Source organism: Sitophilus oryzae, unplaced genomic scaffold, assembly GCF_002938485.1.
Source record: "Sitophilus oryzae breed Bouriz unplaced genomic scaffold, Soryzae_2.0 scaffold_1582_pilon_pilon, whole genome shotgun sequence".
NCBI classification, from domain to species: Eukaryota; Metazoa; Arthropoda; class Insecta; order Coleoptera; family Curculionidae; genus Sitophilus; species Sitophilus oryzae.
Window position 1 is genome coordinate 2825543 of NW_022146261.1, and position 26701 is coordinate 2852243.

General features: G+C 32.4%; 1 protein-coding gene across 1 annotated transcript in view; it reads left to right on the top strand.

Annotated features, from left to right (window-relative positions):
- The first annotated feature begins 9183 nt into the window (after nt 1–9183).
- The window catches only part of LOC115879531 (D-2-hydroxyglutarate dehydrogenase, mitochondrial-like), a 186491-nt gene continuing 168973 nt past the window's right edge, over nt 9184–26701 (top strand). Inside the window, exon 1 of the mRNA XM_030896414.1 lies at nt 9184–9493. The gene's annotated coding sequence lies outside the window, so the exon portion shown is untranslated. The remainder of the gene's footprint in view (nt 9494–26701) is intronic.

Sequence of the window (26701 nt, forward strand, 5' to 3'; positions counted from 1 at the left end):
AAAAAGATATCAAGATGCGGTTTTCGCTGACTTTTTAAGCTTTTATTACTCTTTAGTATCAGCTAAAATTACATATACTATCGCATTAATTTTTTTTAAACGCGTAATGTTTGTTAAATTGTAAGACAGTGTCCTCTAGCGTCTACGTTCAAAAGCTTATTTTTATTGTTTATGTGATATAGTTAAGTAATTAATTTTTTTAGAGTTTCCTTTTACGGAGCAAATTTTACGGTATATCGAAAAAAAACTTGGATTTTAATCCAATGCCTCGATGGCATCTCGTCGCTTCGACCAACATCTGGCTCCCAGTATACATTTCATACACCCCACATCTCTAGCACCATCATCACCCCACGGTAGTAACCCTCGCCTCGCCCGCCGTCCCCCATCTAGAGACCCTCTTTGGTCGTTATTTCTCTGTTGGATTGAGCCGGTGCCATGCGAAGGGCCCCTCGGTCACGCGAGCCGGAGGGATCATCTGTCGGTCGGGAGGTAAAGGACCGCCCATCACTCGGTATAGGGTCGGTCGCCTCTCTCCCATTAAGCTGAGCGAAAGGCCCTTTCTAGGGTAGGTGGATGATATAAGGGTTAGGTAGCGCAAGGGAGATCGTACGAATGTTCCATGTTTTAGAGTATACAGGGTGGTGACAATTTCGATGCTCAACACTGGCATCTCATCAGAAACTACGAGAGATACGAATTCGGTTAAATGGGACAAAAGTTGCGTAATTAGAAGTTTGACAAATACCTATGAAAAAACCCTGGTATCCTGGTTAGTTTCGGATTTATGTAAAAAAAAATGAAAATAATACGTTTATTTTAAATGACAATATCTTCAAAACTATTGTATCTATTATCTGTTGCAACGCTATTTGGTAGTTTTAAACCTCGGAAAACGTTTGTATTTCTTAACCACGATTCTTCTTAAACTACTTGACGTAAAAAGATTATTTTTGGCAAACGGATTTTTCACCAAGTTATATAATAATATCGCCATATTGTTTTTTCTCATGCTGACATAAATGTGAGAAAATTTTATCCAGTTTGTATGTTAAAATGTTTGAATTAATCATTTAATTCGACGCGAACGAAGTCGCTGGTACACTCTAGTCTATATACAGGGTATTTCAAAACAAATGCGAAAAACTTTAGGGGGTGATTCCTTGTTCAAAATAAAGGGTAGTTTGCTTTATAAACGTTGGGTCAAAAGTCAACCATTAGGGAGATATCGCGGTACCAAGATGGCGGAAAAATAATGTTTTTATTTTTTATCTTGAAAACGAAAAGAGATAGACTAATGCAATTTTATGGAAGCATTACTGTTATGAAAACACACTTTCAGGGAATTTTTTTGCTTTTTTAAAATGACTGGAAGGGGTTGAAATATAACTCCTATCATTCTTGTTAAAAAAAAAATTAAATTTAAAGAAAAATCTTATCAAACACATGCAAATGCTTTAATTTGGATAGTTTAGTTTGTTTAGAAACTTTTATACCTCTTGTGTTTTTTTGATAAAATTCACCGATTGGAAATTAAAAAATAAAATGTAAAGCATTACATGTCAGGACAAAAAACATTTTCTGATAAAGAATCTAGTGGGCTGCTGTAATTTTTTTAGGAAAAAATCTAGTCGGCCGCTGTTACTTTTTAGGATGTTCCTAATATTATTTTATTTGGCATTACACTCTACTGCAATACGTTATTATCTAGATGATTATTATTATCGTTATTATCACTAGATTCTTAATCTAAAAATGTTTTTTGTCCTGACATGTAATGCTTTACATTTTATTTTTTAATTTCCAATCGGTGAATTTTATCAAAAAAACACAAGAGGTATAAAAGTTTCTAAACAAACTAAACTATCCAAATTAAAGCATTTGCATGTGTTTGATAAGATTTTTCTTTAAATTTAATTTTTTTTTTAACAAGAATGATAGGAGTTATATTTCAACCCCTTCCAGTCATTTTAAAAAAGCAAAAAAATTCCCTGAAAGTGTGTTTTCATAACAGTAATGCTTCCATAAAATTGCATTAGTCTATCTCTTTTCGTTTTCAAGATAAAAAATAAAAACATTATTTTTCCGCCATCTTTGTACCGCAATATCTCCCTAATGGTTGACTTTTGACCCAACGTTTATGAAGCAAACTACCCTTTATTTTGAACAAGGAATCACCCCCTGAAGTTTTTCGCATTTGTTTTGAAACACCCTGTATACGTTGGTATCTAACTTTTATTCATTATTATGTAAATTCACTAAAAAATAATTTTTTTAAAAATTCGCTCGAAAGATCCAGTCTGCTTTGGAAATCCAATTGACGCTTTATATGACAGCAAGTTAATTCTTGTTTACCCTTTTAAGTGTCAAATCTGGACACAAACATTTATAGTAAAGTTTAAAACAGTGAGGTCAATACAGAACTTAAAATGTTATTGTCAAGAACACGTTCAAAGCATACTTAATCTTATTTGTGGTCTGGTTGCTAAATGTATCAGAATTTGTAAATAAAGATTCATCCGTGCATAATATTTTTCTAGAAAAAAGGGGGCTCTCTTGAACACTACCGAAACCGTTTGCAAAATTGTAATCTTCTCTCGTGATCACCAGCAGCATGTAAAAAATGTAAATTTGGTACATATTTAAATTTAAAGTTGTAATATTTATGTTTTTTGATAATTTTCCCTACATAGGAATTACTTATACAACACTCGCGACTTATTTTACGGCTAGAAGTTTCCGGATTAATTTCAGTCTGAGCTGGCACATTTACTATCATTAACCCTTAAGTACTAACATCCCGTCTCACAGACGCAAAGGACTAGCTGGACATATGACATCTCCTCTCCCCTCCACTTCTAATTATCATCCAACTATGTAATTTCAATACGCATCAAAACAAGTTAAAGGCCGGCAGGGCAATTTGCGAAAGTGTGTAGTTTTCGAAATATTTTAGTTCAAACTGTCGATACCGTCTGACAGACGGAGTGTTAGCGTTAACGTAAGTTTTTTTTTAATTTGTGGAATGAATCAAGAACCTAGTAGCTCAAAACATGTAAAGTATGGCAAGAAAGATTACAAGGATACTCTTCTAAAGTGGTTTGAAGGGACTGGCAGCGATAATAGCAAAATAGTGACAAAGAATCCGAATGTGGGGAAAATTTTGCCATAGTGAGCGATCATAATTCTGAATTCGAATTAAGAAGGTAAAAAAAACGGTTTTTAACTAATATCTAATGGTATGTAGCTGTGTATGTTTTAATATAGATGCTGAAAATATGGATGTGAACGATCAGTAAACTAATATCGAAGAAAGTGAAGAGAACAATTTGTTTGGAATGCGCAAAAAAGTGTGTAGGACACAAGCCCATCTTTAGGCATTGTCATTTTTTTATTCTTTATATTTTCTTTTGCTTTTTTGTGCTTAATAGATAGGTTTTTATATGCTAAATATAATAATCAATATATTTTTTCATTTTCCTTTCGCTTTTTTTTCTATCTCGATGAGAAACAAAGATATGTCAAAAATCCAAAATTAGTACTTTTATTTCAAAAATATAAAACATGTTCGCATAATATAAGCATTAGATATTTTTTTCCTGTAGTTTTAATGCTAATGATTCACTCCACTTACAAAAAATCTGTTAGACACGACCAAAATATGAATTTTTTTTAATGCGTCTCTCAGACGGTCTGTTAGTATAAGCGCGACTATTTCAATATGTTAGTACTTAAGGGTTAAGCCTTTTAAAATATTGCCATCTTGTTTTTAAAGCTACCGGCAACTGCTAAATTTCTTGAAATCCGTGCAAAAATAGTACGATGAGGCTGTGTCCTTTCGGGATACAATGTTCTATAACTTGCGCAGACCATTTCGGAATTTCTATTATTTTTTAAGTAAACATCATACATATCTCATGTTTCCTCACTTGTGAAGATATTGTTGACTGTTAATACATTTTACACTATTTACTATAAATTTTTGTGTCCAGATTTGAAACTTAATAGAGTAAACAAAAAAAAAGAAAACAAGATTTGGAAATTCAGGATGAAATAAATATTGAAAAGTATTATTATTATTATGAAATGGCAATATATTTCAAAGAAATTAAATGAATTTGTACTTTATTTCAGTATTTTATATAAAAAAATGATATCTTTATCTTTTTATTTACGATTCATGGAGATGGTTACTTGATGAACATCGAACTACAAAATACTTAATGTTAATAGTTAATTCTATCTGATATCCACATTTTTTAAATATGTTAGGCAAATTTTTAGAATTATTTTTAATTAAACTTTAAAATGTATTCTGCCGTTATCATATACAATACATTTTCTTAACTTGTCGATAAACGTATAGTTTTCAAATTTTTTAATATTTGGAAACTTTTTCACAGATATATTAGTACTAGTTGCTAAATACTCACTAACGCAATTTTAGAACACGCTTTTTATTATCTAGATTTTATTTTGTTCATCTTATGCTGTAATTTCATATTAATATTCGTGCTTTAGATCTAAATTTTAATGCTATTCAATTACTTTAACGCGATAAAAAGTTAATGTTATTTTATAATACTTTTGTGTATAATATTTTTCATATTTATATCGGGCAAAACTATCAATAAATACTATTATTTATGCAAAACCTATATGCAGTACAATATGGCACAATACAAAAGCCGGACTAGTGCGGTGACGTCACAAATCGATGTCTCTGGCCTGTCTGTCATGTTGGTCATGGTTCGTATATGTATAGGTACATTTATCTCCTAAATTTCGTCGTTTCGTAGATATACAGGATGTATAGAAGTTTCATTTTTATTTTGTTTTTTTCCAAATAATGTTCAGAACTAAGGTCGATGATATTATATATCCATGAAATTGGTATCTGGAAAGAAATTGGATTTCGATAATAGTAAGGTAAGTGTAATCGGCACATCAAAGTTTTTGTCAAATATTAAGACATTTTTATATAGCACAATAATAAATTAAAATGTATTTTACAGACTTATATTATTTGATCGATTTCGCAACATGTGCATTTTATAATAGCTGTCATCAAGCTACCGTTTCGTCTACCCGGCCTGGGTCGTAGCTCCTCGACTGTGAGGGACACGGGTCTCCGTAGGAAGTCCTGGGATTGTATGATGAGTTATAACTCAAGAAAGGGGGACACAATAGATCTCTAAGGTCGCAGAGATTAACCCCCCACCCACTTATTCTAAAATTCTAAAAGTATTTTTCAATGATTTTTAATTTTTCTCCAAAACGACAAGAAAATTTAGAAAAGTATAAACGAGATTAACCACTTTAGAATACTAAGCAAAAACTTTTATGAAGAATGGTTAAAAAGTTAATTAAGTAGGTATCAAAAAGTTTTGCCTCTTGTAAAGACAAAATCCGGGGACATAGGTAAGCAGGTCCTGTATAATAATTTTCCTAACCAAACTACCAAGTCCTCACTTTATTCTTGAACGGTGCCTCCGAATTTTTAAAGTGTAATAATTCCAAATATAAAACACTACTTAAATCCTTTACTTTCATAAATCCTGCAAACTTAACTGTAACTTAAAATAATCTAAATGAAAATACTTTCGACCTGTAGGCAAAAATATAATTGCTACCCAATCACATTAATTATTTGGTGTGCTTCGCCATTCGCAATCCCTTCCACATATTCAACCAGCGAATAGCTAATCTATCAGACTGCCGCTACGGTTCCCCTTTAAACACATTGGACTTCTCTCTCCGATACAACCTTCCGCCAGTTCCCCTTTAATGGCGCTCGAATGTCGCCTTTAACTTCTTAAAGCGCACAACGTTGCCGGATCGATTTTTTTTCAGTCACAATGGAACTTTTATAACCTCAGGTAAGTTTTATCACGTTTATTATAAAATATGGCGGTGAGTTGTACGGTACTCGTGTATAATAAGATACCTAAATTAAGTATTAGTAAACTGACATAGATATAAATTTATCGATTGGATATATTGGTATCATCAGGTTATGTAGTAGGTTATAGGGCTATAATTTTAGTATATTTTCAATACATATCAATCTATTTTTGCAAATAAGAATTCCTTATACGTCTTGAAGGATAAGTAACAGATATTAAGTATATACCTAAGTGTGGAACAAACAACGTTATACAACGTAAATTTGTTATGATGACAAAAAATTATCTTTTAAAACTGGGCGGTTATTGGTAAACATAAACGCCATTTTTAAAAAGGACAACATGAAGGATTAAAGCCGTAACACAACATATAGAAAAACGTACCGTTAGGCAGAATGTAGTTCCTCCGTCGAACGCGTAGTAAATGGCAACGCAACTAAAATATAACGGGAGCAAATCAAGCCAAAAAATAAAAATGAAAAATAAAAACTAACCTTTTCGTATAAAACGCGAAGCCCCTACTACGTTCCATATCACGACAAACTCAAACAAAAAGCAACTGAAAACGACATGAAAGCAAATTAAGATAAAACAAGTACGCCACGATGTTTCTAATAAATTGTCTAGCACCGGAACCAACGGGAAGCACTAAAAGTACACTTTACACTATAGGTACACAACTAACCATAAAGATAATTGGAATTCGGACTACTGCCTTGGCTGGTGGCTTCGACTGGAGCTGAATCGTCCTTCGGCTTCGACCAATGGTAAAACTGTACGCCCCACCGCATTACACGTTATTATCTGGGAGGGGTGCGGAGTGAGAGGCCACCATTTCAATTCCGTGGGGTCTTTTGTTTGCCAGTTCGGCGAATAGGAATCAAGTTTGTTCGGCGCTGCTCGGCTGTGGTCGTTGCTATGGCGATCCCCGCGTCTCCGGGAGACAGCTGCACCGCTCAAATAATCTATCCCAGTCGAACAAATGAGAAAAAAAATTTCGGCCATCATGGTAGAATATTTATTTTCACTGGTTCCAATAGCCTATTTTTAAATTTATGGCTATGGGTATTCTACCTGCCAGGAATATTTTTTTGGAGTCGAAGCAAAGATATCGTCATTGGCGCTCCTCTACCGAAACCATTTTTAAAATAATTTTAAAAATATCGTAAATAATTTACCTAATTTTAAAATTTTTCTAAACGTTGTTAAATTCAAAGGTTGGATTTTTTAAACTGTAGGTAAAATATTAGCCCCATTAAATTATCCTTCATGGTAAGGAAATATCCAATGATCGAAACCAAAATAAACCATAATTCAGGGTTTCATGGCATGTGTGTTATCTGTTGATTTAGGTGTTGATGTCAGTGCGTCCTCTCTTTTTGTGAATGAACATGAAATAATACATTACAAAATTTGAGTTCGTCTTTTGAATATCGTTACTTTTTGTCTTATAGGCAGAGATAGAGATATACACAGAGGCGGATACAGGAATTTATTTTAGGCGCCGGGGCCCAAATAAAAAGTAATGTAGAATATGCTTTTTAGGGTGTCACTTTTAACCCAAGAAAAAGGCTAATATTTAACCAAATTTACAGATTTTAGGGGGGGGGGGGGATATCGATACCACAGTCGATACTCCTCCGGGCTAAAGAAATTAAGGTTTATCTCAGAAATATGCTCTAAATCAGTTTTCTGTAAACAAATCGGTTTTTTTAAATAGGCTAAAGTTATATAACAGTCATACATCCTACATCTGCGTATTAGGTGCCTACGTGCTCAGTCTGTCCGATAACAGGATCCCTGACAGTGACAATTCTTTCTGTCATTCACAGTCAAATTGTGAATTTGAAATTGCATTTTCTGTCATTTTTTTGGATGTCTGCTGTCGAAATCTTCCCTGATTCGTAACACAGACTATACTTTGTTTTGTTCTACAAAACTGGCAGACAGCTTATAAACAGATTAAAAACACACATTTTTATTAAAAAGCTGTGAGTTTTTCAAAATGATTCAAAAATTCAACTTTTTTTACAGAATTCAGCACCGCTAAATCCATACAACTAGAACGTTTAATGAAACATAACCTTAATTAACTAGTAGTAGTAAATACATTTAAAATACTAAAAATATTATTATTATTATTTAATATTTACAAACGACTATACCGGGTGCGTCTCAAAAGTCGCTCACCCCTATAACTTTTTTATTATTTCAGATAAAAAAAAAAACGAGATTTGGTATGTTTGCTTAAAACAAAATTGAATTTTAAATTTCAATATAGCGTGCCATGGTTGTGTTAAAAACACTAATTTTTAATCAAGAAGCTTTGGTAAAATAGATTTGATCGTCTAATGTTATTCGTGTCTTGTTCTGGCCAATTAAAAGATGCGCAAATCTTATTTTTGGAAAAAGCATTTTTTTAGGAATAATTTGGTACCACACACTTGGTATTTCGAGCCAAATTGTCGTAATGAATGGCATGTTGCAATTTTAAATAAACCATATTCGAAAATGTCAAAAGTTGACATATGATATGTCTTTCTATTCAGAGTGTCATTTTCTATCAAATAAAACAACAAAACACCGAGGGTGCCATTTAAAAATCAAAAGTTGTAGTCATTTCCGGTGAAACAGGAAGTGACCGAAAACAATTGAATACGTCAATCAATCCTAATTTATGTCATACAGTACGTCTGTCCGTTCTGTAGCTACGAGGTATCCGTGAGAGGGGAAACGATATTCCCTCGATGTTTTTCGTAAAAAATTAGACGACGCGTCCCATCAAAAAAAATTCGACAAATTTGCAAATAGCCAATAAAATGAGTGGGCGGGGCGATTTGCGGTGACGTACTCGTCAAGTAGACGTAAAAACATATTGCTGATAAATTTAAATGTTTTTGTCCGCATTCCTTTCATAGACACAGATCCAGTACACGTACTTTACTAACATACCAAATCTCGTTTTTTTTATCTGAGAAAATAAAAAAGTTATAGGGGTGAGCCACTTTTGAGACGCGCCCGGTATTCAAGTTAAAAAAAACGCTTATTAATGTTTAAAATTTGCTTGGTGTATTTTTTTAAAGTGATGTAGCGTACGCCTATGGAACGTGTTTCGCCATCACGAATCGGTTCCCCGGCGCACTTCTCCCAACCGGCACGGTCATGCGCTGGGCCAACGAGTGGCCACGTGCAAATCCGTTGGCACATAGGATATAGGATAGGCATGGCGTTAGAAAGCCGTGGGGGAACCTCGAAACGATCGATTTACATGTGACCCGATAGGGAGCATAATAACGAGTTCCTGTCGAATTAAACACGGGTAGGACGAGCTTATTACGATTTTTACGCACCGTAGACGAGAGTGGCGTATTTGGAGGCGGTGAATCGGTTGCCCAAATAGACGACGCGCGTCGGGCGGGTTATTTGGTTATTTTAAATGAATTGTTGGTTGCATACACTTTAAGGACCGCAAAGTTTACAAATAAGGGAGACCGTCGCGTCGTTCTAAGCGGGCAGATTACGATCCTTGAAAACACCGCGTAATATTAGAAATTGAAACAAGCATTTTATTAAGTAAAGTATACAGGGTGAGTCTTAAATAAGTGCAAATATTTTAGGGGTATAGTCTGTCCGACGAGAAGATTCCTGACAGTGGTAATTGTAACTGTCATTTTAATTTACATGCAAATTGTATTTGCTGTCATTTTTTGGATATCGCCTATCTGAGTCGTTGGAGAGACTATACCTAGTGTATAGTCATTAATTCGACCCCAAAAATACGTCTAGGGTTTTTTGTAAAAAATAATGAGAATTTTGTATTTTTTTTAAATTTTTTAAATGTTTTAAAATTTTTTAAAAGATAAAAAATATAATATCTTGATACTATGGCAACATACCGGGTACCAGGTGCGTCTCAAAAATGGCTCACCCCTATAACTTTTTTATTTTTTCAGATAAAAAAACGACATTTGGTATGTTAGTATATGACATAAAGCAGGATTGATTAACGTATTCAATTGTTTTTGGTCACTTCCTGTTTCACCGGAAATGGCTACAACTTTGGATTTTTAAATGGCACCCTAGGTATTTTTTTTTTACTTTATTCGATAGAAAATGACATATCCATATTGTTCAATTGCCACTAATAAAAAAGACCTAAAATAGGCATGCATATACATATAACTAAAATATACTCTGCCTAATCTCCAAAAAGTGAAGCACAAACAGTGAAAGAGAAATATGGAATTCTGCATAAGACCCTTGTTTATATATTCTTAAAGTTGTTCAACCGACTAGACAAAATGTGCTGCCAACTGGAGGACAAATCGTGAACCTTTCGGGGCGGAGTCAAAAATATCGATTATTTTCGTTATTTTCCTCAGAGTAATGTAATAATATAGCCCGGGTTTCTGCGAACTTTAATAGTGATCAGCTGATTAAGAAATTTAAACGAAATTTTTATTTTATTGTAAATTGTGGATTATTTTTGCCTGTTATTTTAAGAATTCTAAACCGTATTAACAAAGAAATTATTATTTCGATATGTTGGTACATTATTTATAATTTATGATAATGCTAATTGCTGTTAATTAATATTTAAAAAAAAGTTATATACCTATTTTAATTTGATTTAATGCAGGTTTATAAAAGAATCATTTCATTCTTGGATTATTTTATTCTAAATTGAGTGCTTTACCAATTTTACGATATTTTTTTTGAAAACATAAAACTTTTTACATTTTTGACGACAACTAATTGGCATGGTATTATTGGTATGGGAATTAGCCAAGAAAGAAAAGAATTGGCTATAACTTGTAATTTTTCGAAAAAAACATATTATACCTATATCGCTGAAAAGCTTAAAGAATGGGGCTCTTTATGAAGTCATGGCCAACTAGGGTTTCCATTTAAAAAAAAACACAATGTTTGTGTCATATGTCAAAAATGACAGGCTTTAGAAAAAAAACAGAAAACACAAACTCATTAGGTATGTGATTATCTACAACTTTTATCTGAAAATTTTTTGGCTAAAATACCGTATGATCGAATAAAAACGGCGTCAGCGATGGCTATGAAATGAGGATCGATGATATTTTCCATATAATTTTACATATAAAATGACAACGATCTTCATTTCATAGCCATCGTTGACGCCGTTTTTATTCGATCATACGGTAGATTATAATGGAATTAGAGACAAGTTTTAAAATAGCCAAAATTTTTTTTCGTAATATCTAGTAAGCCTTGAACTTCACCGAAAAATCCGAAAGGCGCATATTTAAGACCCCACAAAACTGCAGTTCTTTCCCCATTTAACCGACTCTCTGTCTCCAGTAGTTTCCGAGATACCCATAGCGAACATCGTAGGAAACTCACCCTGTATAGTATTTAGAAACTAACTATTATTATTATTTGACTAGATTTATTTGATTAATAAGACTTGATTAATTTATTTTAAAATAAAGCTGATCAGATTTTTTTTTCGTATATTCTACTACCAGAAAACCAAAATTATATGATAAGCACTTTTCAAAGGAGTTGAAAGAAGATATAGTGTATCTATCACAATACTTAATAGAATTACTACAATTAGAAGAAAAACAAAAAGAAAAAATACCCAAATACCTTCACCACTCATCTACAAAATAAACGAATATAATCTCTTATAAAAACACTACACAACTACAGAAAATAAAAATCGATAATTTTCGGACTGTGCCAATTGGTTACTAATCGACCAGATACTTTTTGTCTATTAGATATGCTATAAAAGCTGGTAATTATTCAATTCGACCATTGTAAATACCCGACAAATTCCGCAAGGCCGACGAGGCCGATGCTTTTCACTGATAAGAAAAAAACTTCTTTCTGAATGCACATTTTTAAAGTATTTTATATTCTTTGTCCGCTTGATCTATTATACTGGTCGCACGTATCGAAGTTCTGTTTCTTCTAGTTTTAAAAAATGTTCTTATTTCTTTGTAGTTGTTGTGGTTGTAGTAATTAGATTAATTTTATTAAGTTTAATTATAATGTTTAGTGTAGAATACCAGAATTAGTTTAGTAGTGTTTTTATAGTTTATTATTTTGTAGTTAAGTAGTAGGATGAATTGAAGGGATAATTTAGTTATTTTTTCTTTTTGTTTGGTTAATTAGTAAGTTTGATCATTTTTTCAGTGTAAAGTAGAAGAAGACTTTACACTGAAAAAATGATCAAACTTACTAATTAACCAAACAAAAAGAAAAAATAACAAATATCCCTTCAACTACTACAAATAATAAACTGCAAACACAAATATTAGCTACTACTAAACAATATAATTAAACTAAAATGTAATCTAGTACTACAACCACAGCAGCTACAAAGAAATAAGAACGCTGTTTAAAACGAAAACCTCGAACGAAGGCACGTGCAATAGATCAAGCGGACAAATATAAAATACTTTAAAATGCATTCAAAGAAAAATATCTCGAAGGTATCTAAACAAACAGGTTTTTTTTCTTATCGGTGAAAGCATCGGCCTCGTCGGCCATTGAATTTATCAGTTAATGTGGTCAGGTAAGTACCAACTTTACCTCTATCTATGAACAAAAAAATCTGATCGATAATAACAATTAACTGGCACAGTCCGAAAATTATCGATTTTTATTTTCTCTGTTTTTATTGGTCGCTTCAAAATTCAGAGTAACAAAAAATATTTTTCTGTAGTAAAAGACTGTGAAATACGCCCCGCCATCTGGTGCTTTACATCCATAAACGTCTTAGGTTGAGCTACTTTAAAAATTCATATACAAGGATAAGGCATTTTCTATTCTACCCGGATATTCATTTAACTGCGCATGCCTTACCTGAAGAAGTTTTCATTGGTCGGTGTTTTTAAAGGGAAGTGGTTGACTGACATTTCACCTAACCCTCAATTTTATTTATATTTTTATTATTTATAACACATTATCCTGGAGTTGGAAAAATATCAAAAAATAATTGGAAACAATAAACTAAACAAAATCACTCCTTTATGCGCACATATAAAAAGTAATCCAAATAGAACTATAACACTAAAACAACAATCAATCGGAGTTTGGCGCAATCGTAGTTCAATCGATATCCGTGTGAAATAGATTTATGCAGCATTAATATGGAGCTGAGTTATGTTGTCTTTTTCTTACAGCAGGAAAACAGCCCACGGGGTTAAATAGGGAACACTCTGAGTATATTTTAGTTATATGTATATGAAAATAGGGAAGAATCAGGACAGAACCCCAAAAGTTATGTCAAATCATTGAGCTTGACATTTGAAAAGTTATGACACATTAACATTAACAAAAGTTATACACATTTATTATGTGTCATCTGTTTGACAATTTGAAATTGGCGAGCGGGGCTTGCCGACCAATAGTGCCGTTTATCACCTGTGACGAAATGACCAACCTGCACAACATCATACCTTATTTTCTTTGTATCATGGTTATGAACCGTAAGGTATAATTTAAATAACCATATGCGAAAATGTCAAAAGTTGACATATGATATGTCATACTATTCAGAGTGTTATTTTCTATCGAATAAAGTAAAAAAATACCTAGGGTGCCTTTTAAAAATCAAATGTTGTAGTCATTTCCGGTGAAACCGGAAGTGACCGAAAACGTTTGAATACGTCAATCAATCCTAATTTATGTCGTATACTAACATACCAAATCTCGTTTTTTTAACTAAAAGAATAAAAAAAATATAGGGGTAAGCCAGTTTTGAGACGCACCCGGTATATATAGGTAATAGAACTAGTAATCGTAAATTAGATTTAGTGGAAGGAGAAAACAGTGAATGTGAAAATTTTCAAAACTGGACTTATTTGAAAAGCGACAAAGAGAAAATATAGATATTTCTTTTATCGCGAGATTTGAGATCTACAGTGTCCGGCAATAGTGCGTCGGGCATCTGTAGCTCCTAGAATAACAAACTTTAGGAATTTTATTTAAGTGTAAATCTAAAGTATGTTCTAGGATGTATTCCAGGAAAATATTTTAACTTCTATAGGGTGGCTCAAAAAAGTGAGTGGATCGGGATGATTTTTTTTTAATGGAACACCTTGTATATTACTGCATTTTTGACTTCTTTTTAGATCACTTTACATAATCCTAAGGTATGAGATATGAGTAAAGATATTTCGATAGTTTCAGAGATATTAATAAATAAATAAAAAATATATATTTTTTAGCCTTTCTTAAAAAAATTATTAAAAATACAAAAACTGTCCTGAAATCAAAATGATATTAGATATTTACTGTAGATGGTCTGTACTTGCTTTGCTATAAATATGGTAATCGGATATCATACAGGATGTTCAAAATTTTACGCGAAACTTTTTTTTTAAATTTAACCCTGTAGGTATATTATTTTTTCAATAGATTGAGAATTAAAAAATGAACAATTTTTGTATTTAGAATTTTTCAAAATTTTTAACGGTTTCGCAGATATTTGCGGTTTTATATTTCATATGGCATTTTCCACAGTAAGTTTTTATCAAAACCACCCAATGATTTTTCTCTCGTATTTTACCATTGAGTGAGCCATATGAAATAATATTGCGTGTATCTGCGCGTCTATCTTTTTTAATTCTCCATCTAATAAAAAAATAATATACAGGGTGTTAAAAGTCATTTAAAAAAAACAAAGAGAAATATTTTATATTTTAGAAAGTTCGGCGTAGAATTTTGAACATACTGTATGCTTTAAGGTTACGATAATTATAGCAAAGTTAAGTATAGACCATCTAAAGTAAATACCTAATTAGTTTTGATTTCAGGACAGTTCTCGTATTTTTAATAATTTTTTATTATTTAAAAATTTATTTTTTTATTATTATAAAGGTTGAAAAATATAATTTTTTTTTATTTATTAATATCTCTGAAACTATCGAAATGTTATAATTTTTTATTTATTTATTAATATCTTAGGATTATGTAAAGTGATCTGAAAGGAAGCCAAAAATGCAATAATATACAGGGTGTTCCATTTAAAAAAAATCATCCCGATCCACTCACACTTTTTTGAGCCAACCTATAGAAGTTAAAATATTTTCCTGGAATACATCCTAGAACATACTTTAGATCTGCACTTAAACAAAATTCCTAAGTTTGTTATTCTATGTTTATTATGTGTTTACTAAAATCAAGCTGGGCAAGGAAAACCAAAATACGGAGATCAAACGCAGGATCCATTTGGCATGGGTAGCATTTGGAAATATGAGCAATATTTTCAAGGATAAAAAGGTGCCCATGAACCTAAAGAAAAAGGCTTACGACAGCTGCATTCTACCTGTGCTTACGTATGGCTTAGAGACTATGGCAATTATCCGAAAAACAGCAGAACAACTACGAGTAGCACAAAGAGCCATGGAAAGAATCATGTTGGGAGTCACCATTAGGGAAAAAATACGGAATACCCACATACGTCAAAAAACAAAATTAATAGATGTCGTTAAAAGAGTGGCAAGTCTGAAGTGGCAATGGATAGGACATGTGGCAAGACAGGATACAGACCGATGGCCCCAAAAAGTAATCCTATGGAGACCTAGGGGAACAACAAGAAGTATGGGCCGACCAAAAAAGAGATGGGTCGATGACGTCAGGGCAGTGGCGGGAAGACAATGGATAAGATTGGCTAGAGATCGCGAAGCATGGAAAAACCTAGAAGAGGCCCATATCCAACACTGGATGGAACCAGGCTGAGAACGAAGAAAAGATGTGTTTACTATAATATATTAAAAGCTAATTAAAAAAAAAACGTTGAGTAACGTAACAAGACGCACTTTCATCTTAAAATTTGTTATTATCTGTTCCTTATAATTAAGGTTAAACCGCAGCTGAATACCAATTTATATTAAATAGGACCTCACAGGGTGTCCCAATATTCCGTGGACATAGAACTACTACGTATTTTTGCAATCAAATTAAGTTCATTGGACACGCGATTTACCTCTATACAAAAGTGCTCCGTTTATCCATTAGAGAGCATCAAACCTTAAAAAAAATAAACACATTTTTTTCAGATATTTTAATTTAATTAACAGTTAATTATTCCCATTTGACTGAAATTTTGGTTTTCTATGTTTTGCTAAGCGCTTTAACATTTGACTTTCACAAAAATCAAGAAAAGTTACGAAGAGGGTGAAAACTACCCCCACCCTTACCTAAATTTTAGTATAAATATTTCCCACTCAAACGACGACCGATTTTTTTTCGTAAAATGGTCTTTCTAGAATTTACTACATTTTTTGTCTCTTGTAAAAAAACTAATAGGTACTTTTTGAGGAAAAAAATCATATTTTCGAACCTGGTTTCCAAAAAACGTTTTTTGTCACATCAAGAGCTATGCGGAGGCGTATAAAATCTATTAGGGTCAGTTGGCGTACCTAATCGTAAACAGGGGCAATTGTGAACAGGTACAGTGTGGGTCAAATTCGACGCTTTTAAATGGAAACACCCTTTTCTATAGGAGATAGACGAAAACTAATATCGGTGTCTGGAGCTCAATTTTCATCAAAAACATGATGGTGAAAACCGCACATCAATATCTGTTACCGTTTCGGAGTTACGGGGTGTTTTTCAAAAATGTGCATTTTTAACAAATCGCTGTAACTTTTTGCCATGGAAAATTTTGTATTTCTATGCAAACATTTCCAAAAGCACCTTTTACGTAGAATTTAATGGTTTAAGTATAATTTTTAAAATTAATAATTTAAGAGTTATCAACAGAAAAATTGATTTTTTATTTGGGACACCCTCTATATTTTTAATTAACTGAAAAGAATTTAAAATTACCTTTCCAAAAATATAGCACACTTGATATTTTGTTACAATCCCCTTCGAAATACAGAATTTGTAAAAGTTCGCCACTTTTAACTAGTAGGCTTTGGACCCCTTATTGATGCTATGCCCTTAATGAAACTCGAAAACATATTTTTCCAGCAAGACGACACACCGCCTCTGAACGCTGAAGTTATCAGCAAATTTTTGCAGCCAATTTCTAGAATAATTGAATAGCTAACCAAGATCCCAGCCGTTGGCCGTCGAGGCCGCCTGACTTAGTGCCCATGGATCTAATCCTAAATCCTATGGATATATTTGCGGAAGAATAAAGGTTCCTTATTCTTCCTTATAATCTAGACAAGAATTAGAAATACTTAGCAGTTATGAGAGGGTATCTTTCACCTCCACTGAGTTAATGAATTCCGCGAGAAATGTTAAAAAACTGCCCCGTCTGTCCATAATAGAAGACGGTCGATATGTCGAACACCTATAGCAAAATGTCAAAATACTACTAGTTACTGTTGGTTAAATATATTTTAAATTGTTATAAAATTCTGCATCTCTCATAGCAAATATTATTTTCGTTTTAATTGATGCTCACAGCTAGAATTTTTTTTACATTACAGCCGGTGCCGTTCAAAGCCTACTTATTTAACGCGGGCGAATTTTTATATACGCTATATCTCGAAGAGGAATCGAGCAAAATATCAAGTGTGTTATATTTTTGGAAAGGTAATTTTAAATTCTTTTCAATAAATTAAAAATATACAGGGTGTCCCATACAAAAAATCAAATTTTCTGTTGATAATTCCTAAATTATTAATTAAAAAAAATATACTTAAACCATTAAATTCTACGTAAAAAAAGTGCTTTGAAAATGTTTTCATAAAAATACAAAATTTTCCATAGCAAAAAGGTTACAAATCGATGTTTGTTAAAAATGCATATTTTTGAAAAACACCCCGTAACTCCGAAACGGTAACAGATATCGATATGCGGTTTTCACCATCATGTTTTTGACAAAAATTGAGCTCCAGACACCGATATTAGTTTTTGTCTATCTCCTATAGAAAAGGGTGTTTCCATTTAAAAGCGTCGAATTTGACCCACCCTGTACAATAACGGAATTTGACGGGTAGAAAATAAGTTGAGTGTCTACACTTGTACCCACGTGTTTGATTAATACTTATTTGATTTTATGAGTTTCTAGTACTATTTGTTTATGGCGCAAGAGCTTTTTCTTGGAGAGCTGCTTTAAAACTTGTAAAACATTTTATATCCTATAGTAAAATTTTGTTGAATAACTAGCGTGTACCAGCGACTTCGTTCGCGTCGAATTAATCATTTGTAATGGTGATGATAAAGCAAAGCAACAATTTTCATTAACATACACACTGGATAATTTTTTTTCACATTTATGTCAGCATGAGAAAAAACAATATGGCGATATTATTATATAACTTGGTAATATTTGAGGGGTAGTTTCATCTCGTTGGAATTTGACTTTCGAAAAATCCGTTTGCCAAAAATAAGCTTTTTACGTCAAGCAGTTTAAGCAGAATCGTGGTTAGAAATTATCCAACTTTTGGAACACCCTGTATGATTTTTTAAAAATTTCAAAATATGTAAAAACCAAATAAATTATGCTTGTCCAAGCGTTTTCCCGAAAGACTAACCGTTTTTTAAATAACAAATATTGTAATATTTGAGGGGCGTTTTCACCCTCTTGGAATTTGAGATTCGAGAAACCCCTCCTTATCGAACCTCTACACCCCACAGTCAATCCGTTTGTCAAAAATCAGCTTTAAACGTCAAGCAGTTTCAGCAGAATCGTGATTACTCAATGGTCATATTTTATGAAACACCCTGTATAAATTTATAAAAAGTCTTAAAATATGTAAAACAACAAAATAAAATATACGTGTTTAAGAATTTTTCCGAAAAACTCACCGGTTTTTAAATAAAAACTATTTTAATATTTGAGGGATAGTTTCACCCCCTTAGAATTCGAGTTTCGAAAAATCCCTTCTTATCGAACCTCTACACCCTAAAGTCAATCTGTTTTCCAAAAATCAGGTTTTTACGTCAAGCGCTTTAAGCAGGATCGTGATTAATCAATGACCAGATTTTTCCAAACACCCTGTATACATTTTTAAAAAATCTTAAAATATGTAAAAAAACAAAATAAAATATACGTGTTTAAGCGTTTTTCGGAAACTTGACCGTTTATAAAAATAAAAAATATTGTACCTAATATTTGAGAGGTGGTTTCACCCTCTTGGAAATCGAATTTCGAAAAATCCCTTCTTATCGAACCTCTACACCCTAGAATTAACCTGTATGCCAAAATTGAGCTTCTTACGTTGAGTCGTTTGAGCAGGATCGTGATTAATCAGTATGTCAGTCACTTAAGGATTTTATATATTAATATAGATTTCAATTTGTAAATAAGGTAGGATAATCTATACAGGGTCCGGCAATAGTGCGTCGGGCATCTGTAGCTCCTAGAATAAAAAACTGGGGAATTTTGTTTAAGTGAAAATCTAAAGTATGTATGAGGATGTATCTCGGGAAAATATTTTAACTTCTATAGAGTGGCTCAAAAAAGTGTGAGTGGATCGGGATGATTTTTTTTAAATGGAACACCCTCTATATTATTGCATTTTTGGCTTTCTTTCAGATCAGTTTACATAATCCTAAGATATGAGTAAATCTATTTCGATAGTTTCAGAGATATTAAAAAATAAATCAAAAATATATATTTTTCAATCCTTCTTAAAAAAATATATTAAAAATACAAGAACTGTTCTGAACTCAAAACTATATTAGATATTTACTTTAGATAGTCTGTTCTTACTTTGTTATAAATATGGTAATCGTAGATCACACAGGATGTTCAATATTTTACGCCAAACTTTCAAAAATATAAAATAACTTTTCTTCGTTTTTTTAAATGGAACACCCTGTATATTATTTTTTTATTTGATGGAGAATTAAAAATGAACATTTTTGTATTTAAAGTATTATAAAATTTTAATACTTTTCCGGATACACAGTATTATTTCATATGGCGCTTTCAATGGTAAAATACGAGGGAAAAATCATTGGGTGGCTTTGATAAAAATTTACTGTGGAAAATGCTCATATGATACAAAATTTGGAATATCTGCAAAACCGTTAAAAATTTTGAAATACTCTAAATGCAAAAAATGTTCATTTTTTAATTTTCCGTCTATTGAAAAAATAATATACAGGGTATTCCATTTAAAAAAACAAAGAAAAATTGTTTTATATTTTAGAAAGTTTGGCGTAGAATTTTAAACATCCTGTATGATAGACGATATCCATATTTATAGCAAAGTAAGTACAGACCATCTAAAGTAAATATCTAATATAGTTTTGATTTCAGGACAGTTCTTGTATTATTAATTAATTTTTTAAGAAAGGCTGAAAAATATATAATTTTTATTTATTTATTAATATCTCTGAAATTATCGAAATATATTTACTCATGTCTTAGGATTATGTAAAGTGATCTGAAAGGGAGCCAAAAATGCAATAATATACAGGGTGTTCCATTTAAAAAAAATCATCCCGATCCACTCACACTTTTTTGAGCCACTCTATAGAAGTCAAAATATTTTCCTGAAATACATCCTAGTACATACTTTGGTTTGCACTTAAACAAAATTCCCAATTTTTTTATTTTATGAGCTACAGATGCCCGACTCACTATTGCCGGACCCTGTATACGTAGCAGTTTTATTTACTGTTATATTGGTAAAATAAAGGGTAAAATGCATGTTACAATTTGGGGTTAGCGTTTACGAGAAATGAAGTACAGAGGTGTTTACAAATGCCCCAGTAAAATACGAGGCGGGGCAATTTAAACTTGATTTTGGGGTAATAGTAAACACGTGTTTACATTTACCCCTATATATAAAGTTATAAGATACGGGGTGATAATCAAATTTTTTGAAACTTTTTATTTTTCTTTATGAGAAATACCTACAATGGTTTTTATAGGAAGGAGGATAATATAGTCGTTTACCGAAAAAGTAGATGTTTTTGAAAAACCTTAATATTTTTTGTACACTTTTTATCCCACAATAATAAAGTACAGTCTTAAAATAAATAACAGTCTCTAAAATAAAAAAAAAATATCTTTTATTTCCCCCATGGAGACAAAATATTTTTTTTAGTTGTCTCCCATTAAACACACCTATAATTCAACTAAAAACAAACTTGTATATCAGGGGCGGCTTGTCCTATGCGGCAGATGAGGCAGTGCCTCACCAATACATTTGAAAAATTACACTTATTAATCGATACATCTTTAATCACAATTTTATATTTTTTTCCCTATTTGCATTAATAATAATTGTATTTTTTAACCGTCATTCTACAATAAATTACGTCGATGGTATTCCTTTAAACGCGCTTCCTATCCCATATCATATACGTATTACTTTTTACAAATATACTCAGCCTAATCTCCAAAAAGTGAAGCCCAAACAGTGAAAGAACAATATGGAATTCTGCATAAGTCTATTTCACCCGGATATTCATTTGACTGAGCATGCCTCACCTGAAGAAGTTTTCATTGGTCGATGTTTTTAAAGGGAAGTGGTTGACTGACGTTTCCCCTAACCTTCAATTTTATTTATATTTTTATTATTTATAACACATTATCATGGAGTTGGAAAAATATCAAAAAATAGTTGGAAACAATAAACTAAACAAAATCACTCTTTTACGCGCACAAATAAAAAGTTATCCAAACAGAACTAAAACAACATTCAATCGGAGTTTGGCGCAATCGCAGTTCAATCCATATCCGGGTGAAATAGACTTATGCAGTTTTAATATGGAGCTGGGTTATGTTGTCTTTTTCTTACGGCACAGAAATTGCACACGGGGTTAAATAAGGAACCCTGAGTATATTTTTGTAAAAAGTAATATGTATATGTCCCATATGCGACAAACTCGACGATGTATATCCATCTCATTTGTTCTTTAAGAGGTATATGTGCAAAGGTTTGCCTCTCGCCTTTCCTTGTCTAGCGTATTGTGGTATATCGCACTGACGGAGCGACAGCGTTCACTGGAATCTTCACTCTGTAGAATGAAAAGAAAAAGCATAGGCAAAACCTTTAGTTGAAGAGAGATAAAATGTATGGAGTAGTAGCGCGTAAAAAAACCGTATTGAGGCGGGCCTCAAATGTAAATTTGAACCTTAAAAGCCGTTCGTTAAAAATATGTATCACTTCCCGATCAGCCCGAGAGATTTTAGGCGACAGGCTGAAAATGCAGAATTGCATTATTTGGGAATTTGGCTTAGTTTGAATCAGAGTTTTAATTAATTCTGCAGGTTATTACACTGTTTTGGCTACGTTTTTTAATGTGAATTGCATGTTTAATTACTCTTTTTACTGATTATTGTACATATAAAGTAAATACCTAAAAAGTGGGCAGTGACTTATTGTTGATTGATATGATGATTTAGAGGGACCATGCATCATCAGAGGACTTCCCCAGGTAAAGTGTTTCGAATCATTTCTAGATAAATTGTGTATAGTCAAAAAGTAAAGCGACCTGTTACAGATTTCGTTTTGTTTTATTTTTATAGGATGGGTAGAAAAACAAAATTTTACCATACAGAGTAAAATATAAGAGAAAATATCCTGAGGTCGCTTTGATAAAAATTTACTGTTGCAATAACCCTATGTAATAGGTACCGTATGATCGAGAAAAAACGGCGTCAGCGTTGGCTATGAAATGAAGATCGCTGTTATTTTATATGGGAAATATCATCGATCGTCATTTCCCAGCCAACTGGAGGCCGTTTTTTTTTTTCGATCATACGGTATAATACTGCGAATTATATTACATAAGGCTATTTCCGCAACTGCTAAAAATTTAGAAATATTTTAAATACAAAAATGTGCGCTTTTTAAGTCTGGGGTATCTAAAATACTAAAAATAATATACAGTGTGTATTGCATTTAAAAAAAAACTGAGATATAGTATTATAATATTGCAATATTGGCCGCGCCATAAAAAATCCCTGTGAATGTGAATTTTTCTCTGATTCTTCTTTTATCCTACATACCTCGCTATATTATACGTACTTAAGCAATAATATATCAATAAGTTAAATTCACTCCAGGTTTTTACCACTTTTTAAAAAATGAAATTTTTCAAATATGAATTATCATGGAAATCCCGCATATATAGTGCTTCAAATAAATCAATAGTGTGATGTATGCTGAATTTTATGCTGAACCCAATTCTGTACAGAAAAATGGTAATGCGATTGCAATTTTAAAGAAAATATTTTTTTAGGATATGTCCTTTTTTTATATAGAACTTCCTCGTACTAATGGCCACCCTATATACATACTAATAAAAATTCTCTTCTAATGTGCCTCACCATCTTCCAGTGCTACGAGCCGCCCCTGTTGTATATAGTAGTACGTTGATATGTATTAGCATATTTAGAAAAAAAAATTTATAAAGTTTTGATATGTTGAGGTTATACGTACTAAAAGGAGACTTGTTAAAATCAAAAGAGTTCCTAACTGTAAAGTGTGAGCTTCATCCCCAAAAACGACCCCCAATACGCACTGCGGTGGTTTTTCTCGTTTTTCTCGAAAACCATTAGTCGCACAGAAAATGTTAGCAATTTGCTACAAAAAAGGTTCTATTCATTATTTATATTTATCCAATGCATTTCGAGCAATAACCGTTTGAAAAATGGAGTACAAAAAATACAGGTCACCTTTCAAATTATAGACTCCCAAGGTATTGTTGCGGACCGGTGTGGACTCGACCTAACCTAACAATATGGCCCGCCCTCGGATCACCTCGAGTCCCACTGGAATGGAGTAGTACATACGAGAACATTCGAAAACCCTCTCTATGCGCCTAACGATCTATGGACTATTCTAGTAAACTTTAACTGTAGGTATAAAAGCCGGCGGCTGTGGCCTAGAGAGTAGTGGTCGAGAACTATCGATAGTCCCCACCATCGATAATTTATAATTATCGATAGTCGGTCATTTGACCATCGATTATTATCGATAGTTTTCGATAGTCATAATGTTTTTAGGTTATTTTTTAAATAAATTATATTTTGTGGGAGATCATGGCCGTAAAAAACTACCCCAGACTCTTTAAATAACATTTTTATATTAAATCACCGCCTGCAAATGGAATGGACACATCACACATCACATACGTTTTTTTTATATTTTGATTTATGTTTATTATTGTTTATCACATATAAATTAAATTGCAAAATGCAAAGTAAAAATGCCAGATTAGATCCAAAAATCCGTTGGCCGTAAGCTTGAAGTTGACGTTTGACGTTAAAGTTGACACTGTTGACAGTTAACGTTGATAGTGTTGACACGACATTTGATAATTTTGAATTTCGGATTGACTAACTGCTCCGAAAACTCGTTTAAAAGAAGATTCTTATTGAATGTTACTGAATTACTGAATGTCTTTTCTTTATTGAAACTGGTAAATAGTAATAAAGACATAATTATCGAAAACTATCGATGGTCAGAAATATAATATCGATAGTTTTCGATAGTATAAACTATCGATAAATATCGATAGGCTATCGATAGTTCTCGACCACTACTAGAGAGGGCAGTTATAAATATACCAGTGCAGTTGACGCGCTAAAATTCAAAATAAATTCTTAGTTATAAATCGTTTGTAAATAGTTCTATAAGTCTTTTATCGTTATTGTTTTTGTTAATTAGTGTTAAATAAATAGTGTTTAAATAAATTGTGACTTTCTATCCACACGGAACCGACGAAAAAACGTAACAGTATTTTAACGTGCTAAATATACACGCAACACATTAATACTGTATAATATAAACAAAAACATTGCCTATTCCACTAAACTAACATTCATACTTTCATCTACATAATGTCATCGTCTATAGTTGGCTGTCAATTATTGACAGCCAAGCCGATAAGGATGCCGTTATTAAAAAGATAAATGCCTTCAGGAATCCTTCTTTTTTTTCGCGGACTTCTTTCTTCTTTTTCTTCGGACTTCCTTCTTCTTTTTCGCGGCATAAACTGAAGCTTGTTCAAGCATGCATGTACCGTGTGGCGGCGAAGGTAAATTATGCATGGGGATTGTACAAAAAGATTGTTCATGTATGCTTGTCAAGCTTGCAGTAGTGTGTGTAGCCACCTTAAGGACCGTATTCAATTAATTGTAGGAATACAAAATGTAATTGTCAATATGACATTACGACAATAGTCACCTAATCCACCTCGTCATATTAAAAAATAACTTAGAAATGGACTTAATAATAAATAAAAAATAGCAAATTGCTGGTGGCATGTATAAGTTCATTTCGCTTTTAAAAATTAACCGAGGTTGGTAGTATGTGTTGACATGTGCCAAAAAAATAAAATGCTCAGAAGACACGGTTCTGACAGAAAAATACTGTTTTAAGAAAATTTACTCACGAAATTATTACATAGGATGTCTTAAATTTAAGGTAAAAAACAATCCTTCGATTAACCATGTACAGGGTGGGTCAAATTCGACACTTTTAAATGGAAACACCCTTTTCTATAGGAGATAGACGAAAACTAATATCGGTGTCTGGAGCTCAATTTTCATCAAAAACATGATGGTGAAAACCGCACATCTGTTACCGTTTCGGAGTTACGGGGTGTTTTTCAAAAATGTGCATTTTTAATAAATCGCTGTAACTTTTTTGCTATGGAAAATTTTATATTTCTATGAAAACATTTCCAAAGCACCTTTTTATTTGTTAAAAATGCACATTTTTGAATTGTGAACGAACACCCCGTAACTCCGAAACGGTAATAGATATCGATGTGCGGTTTTCACCATTATGTTTTTGATGAAAATTGAGCTCCAGACACCGATATTAGGTTTCGTCTATCTCCTGTAGAAAAGGGTGTTTCCCTTTAAAAGCGTCCAATTTGGCCCACCCTGTACCATGTATAATAAGCCACATACTAAAGTTTACAAAAAAAATTGTGTGTGCACTATGTGCTCATATATTTGAAGTGAAACTTCTTACTAACAGCTATTAAAAAAGGATTTGAAGGATATATATTTTTTTATGAATGCTTTTTATAAACTCAAAAAAATAGAGTTAATATAAAACCGTATACTATTCTAGCTTTATAAGTTTATAATGTTTTTTTAATTTTTATTAAAAAACGATAATTCTATCACCTGCGGCCGGATAGCCCTGCTGGAAGCTGGCTATTAAACCAAAATATTATTACATCTACCTACATACCGTGCTGGCTACTGTTACTCTTGGGTCGGTATTTACATGTGTGGAAGTAAATCGCATAGGGATCTTATTAAGTCGGAGTGAGAGAAATGCGACGGAGTGCTGTTGCGGCGTTGCCGGTACGCCTTTCCCTGTCGAGTAAAGTAAAATCACGATCGCAAACCGCTTATTTTTAAAAGACTTTTTTTCGAAAAGATAACTAGATAAAATCATTAGAAATGTTTCTGAGCATCTGAAATGGAATTATAAGGATATCTTTAAGGTGTCATTTTTTTATGAGTTTTTTTATGAGTAAACGTCAGTAATCGCGATAATTTAAAAACTCAACTTTTAAACACATAACACGCAATAACTCAAGAAACACTTTAGATATTGAAACTTTTTTTTTATTTTGAAGATAGGATCTTTTACAATACGTTTACATAAGAAAAATTCGATAAGGTTGTTTTTTTCCATTCAATAATTGTAAACAACCCATCCATTTACTTTTAGAACATAGAAATTTTCAGCAATCGTGTAATTTTTTTATTGATAAAGATTTTCACTTACTGTCTAGGAAGAAAATACAGCAGAAATATTAAGAAAGTTTTTGAAAAAACTACAATCAATTATTTCTAACAGATTTTTGAATTCAGAGTCCATTTTACAACAATTCGTTAATAAATAAACAAATAA